This window comes from Triticum aestivum, chromosome 2A, assembly GCF_018294505.1.
Source record: "Triticum aestivum cultivar Chinese Spring chromosome 2A, IWGSC CS RefSeq v2.1, whole genome shotgun sequence".
NCBI classification, from domain to species: Eukaryota; Viridiplantae; Streptophyta; class Magnoliopsida; order Poales; family Poaceae; genus Triticum; species Triticum aestivum.
The window spans coordinates 707,335,302-707,338,756 of record NC_057797.1 but is presented as its reverse complement, the minus strand read 5'-3'; positions in this window follow the sequence as shown (position 1 = coordinate 707,338,756).

Sequence of the window (3,455 nt, the reverse complement as noted above, 5' to 3'; positions counted from 1 at the left end):
TTTCAAAAAGGCGAGTCCGTCGGCCTCACTGTCACCTAGGACAAAGTTTTGAAATGAAGGTACTTATTACGCAGAATCTGCGCCCATGTGGCCTCCGTCTCTACAGATAACTTATACAGCCACTTGCTAAGAATGCATCTGTACTTCACCTCAAGATTTTCAATACCTAGACCCCCTTGGTCATTCTATCGACAAATAATATCCCATTTAGCTAGTCTGTATTTTCGCTTAAATTCGTCACTCTGCCAGAAGAAGCGGGAACGATAGACGTCCAACCTTTTCCGAACTTCAACTGATACCTCGAAAAAGGACAAGAGAAACATGGGCATACTCGCGAGAACCGAATTAATGAGAATTAACCGGCCTCTGTATGACATCAGCTTGCCCTTCCGGCAGCTCAGTTTCTTCTCAAATCGATCCTCAATGCATTTCCATTCTCTGTTTGTCAGCTTACGATGATGAATTGGTATACCCAAATACGTGAAAGATAAAGCCTTCAATTCGCACCCGAACAATTGTTTGTAAGCATCTTGTTCCTCTTTAGCTCTTTCAAAACAGAACAATTCGCTTTTATGAAAGTTAATCTTTAACCCGATCAATTGTTCGAATAAGCATAGCACCAGCTTCATGTTTCTTGCTTTTGCCAAGTCATGCTCCATGAAGATGATAGTATCATCAGCGTACTGTAGGATAGACACACCTCCATCAACTAGATGAGGAACCAGGCCACCTACCTGACCCGCATCCTTAGCCCTTCCTATTAGAATCGTCAACATGTCGACAACTATGTTGAACAGAATAGGGGACATCAGATCTCCTTGTCTCAGGTCCTTATGCGTCTGAAAGTAGTGACATATGTCGTCATTCACTTTAATTTCAACACTTCATTTTTGCGTAAAAGAATCTACATGGTGTCTTCAGGCCCGATCAAAACCTTTCATACGCAAGACCTGTTGAAAAAATGGCCATTTGACTTTATCGTACGCTTTCTCGAAATCCACTTTGAAAATAACCCCGTCTGAATTTTTCGTGTGAATTTCACCGATGATTGAATTCACAACTGAAATGCAGCAGCCATACGCCTGTTATTTCACGAGTAACAACGAAATGCATCAGCACAGAAGAACGTGCACCACGGATGACGGATATCAAGACCCAGTACACGAGCTTGCAGTGTCAATTATTTAAGCTCTTTGATACCTATCGTTTGATACGTATTGGGTTGCCCTTTGTCGAAAAACCTACTGTTTGATAGTCTCTGTCACTCTTTTGTTCTCGACTTCTCGTGTCAACGAGCACTCTCCAAACACTGTGTGGCTACCGGCTAGACCTCTCTCCTGTTGGTCCGATGTGGGAATAGCGGGATGATGATACTATATCAAATGGTCATGGACTGACAGTAACATCAACTGCTTTTCTTTCACGGTGAGCGTCAGTCCAATGCACTCCTGCCAAGCACTCGAGTCACCTGACGCAGCCCCATATGGATGCTATTGGGGGACAGCCTAAGCATGGCACAAATGGAATATGTTTAGTCTTGTCCGAGTGATTATCAAGCGAGTGGGCTGCTCCGTGTTGATGGGTCAATTAATATAGGCCGATTGCTTAACCAGCATCTCGCTCTTTGTCATTGTCCTGGAGTGGGAAGAGACATGGTAGTTGATTCCCTGCATCGACGGATGATGGATGTACAAGAAAAAAGAGGTAATAGCACCCCAGATACCCTAACTTGCATAGAATGTGATGATTCAGTTCCAAACTTGTAAAACTTGATTCCATCATACTTCAACTTGCACCTCATGTGATGATTTAGTCCCAGACCAATCACAGCTCGCCAATTGGCAGCCAGGTGGCTGGACCGGTCAGCACATGCACTTTTGCAGAAACCCCCTGCCTTTTCCCTATTCAACCCGTACTCTCTCCACCTGAATTAATTCTGTCGCAACGAATGCACCTCGCGTCCGCCTCTGTTCCCCTCGTGCTCACCTGCCCCCCTCGGCTCCAGCTCCATCTCCACGCCGACAGCAAGCTCGCCGCCGCCGTCCAGCTTCAGCTCCGGCGTCATGGTCTCCTGGTCGGACGGTTCGTCCTCCACACATCGACATCCCGAGCAAGAAGGTGACAGTGGTGGGCGACGTGACGCCGCTGGGCGTGCTCACCAGCGTCTGCAAGGTGAAGCCCGCGCAGTTCTGGCCGTCGCAACCGTGCCCCCCGCGCGCCTCCGCTTCCTTCTAAACGCTCCAACCAGTGATCTCTCTGCTCTTCTGAATCACAAGTAGATACGAGGTCCTAGCTGCTCGAGTGGTCGAGGACGAACCAGTGATCAGAACCTGGAGCTTGTCGTCCAGCCTTCAGTAGGACCAGAACCTGGAGCACTCCAGCTCCAGCTCCATCACGCCGGACTGGTCGACCGCCATGTGATGATCCGGCGCGGCCTTGGTCGGCGATGACATGGAGGATGGCGAGCCGCTGGCGCTGCTTCCACCGCCGCCGTTGCGGCGTGCCGTGCCGCCGTAGGCGTTGGCCATCCTGAGCCTGACCATCTCGGCCTGCGCCAGCGCGAGCTGGGTCTGCAGCGACTCCACCTGCCGCTGCAGCGACGTGATGGCGCCGACGCAGCCGTAGATGGGGTCGCCCACGCGCGCGTTCGCCTCGTACACCAAGCTGCTCACCGTGTCGCCCCGGTGCTCCACCAGAATCTCCTGCAGGTTGCACGCACACATACATCATGCTTTGTTTCAGACGGAAGAAGAAGAAAAAAAGTGGTTTCCTACCTAGTAATAGTTAGTGTACTACACATGAACGATATGACTCTAATAAGTTGAGAAAGATGATGCTTGCAACATGTTTGGTGCGGCCGAAAGTTTCTGAATTTTCTGTTGAGGTGGGAGGCATGTGCAGTGGTCGTATGAAGATGGCTGCTGCAGAGAGAGAGAGAGAGGAGAGAGCGCAAAGCCGTACAATAACCACTGATTGACTGACTGTTGAGATGGACCACATGGGAGGGAGAAGATTTCATTTGGAGATACAGCCAAGCCTTTTTTCGATTTAGTAAGATCCTAGGGAGCATGTCTATGGGAACATTACTGATGAAAGCACGGGGAAAGTTGGAGTAGTAAAGTAACTAGGCATGTCTTTGGGCACTACGATACATCTCGGCCACTACGTACATCGATCGCCTGCGCGCGAGACGTCCTCATAGTCGATGGAAACGCCGCTTCCCACTAAACGCACATTATCGAAAGGTCTGAAATAAATCCAGTAAAATGCGGCTATCAGTGCTAAGTTTAGGACTTGAACATTGATGTATCACTTCCATTACAAAGAACCCAACCATCTGATATAGACTCAGTTCACGCACGTACACGATTAATAGTTATAGAAAATACTCACCTAGCCTAAGTGAACTTATGACGGTCCAAAATCTTAGATTTGTTTATTACTTCTTCTCTTCT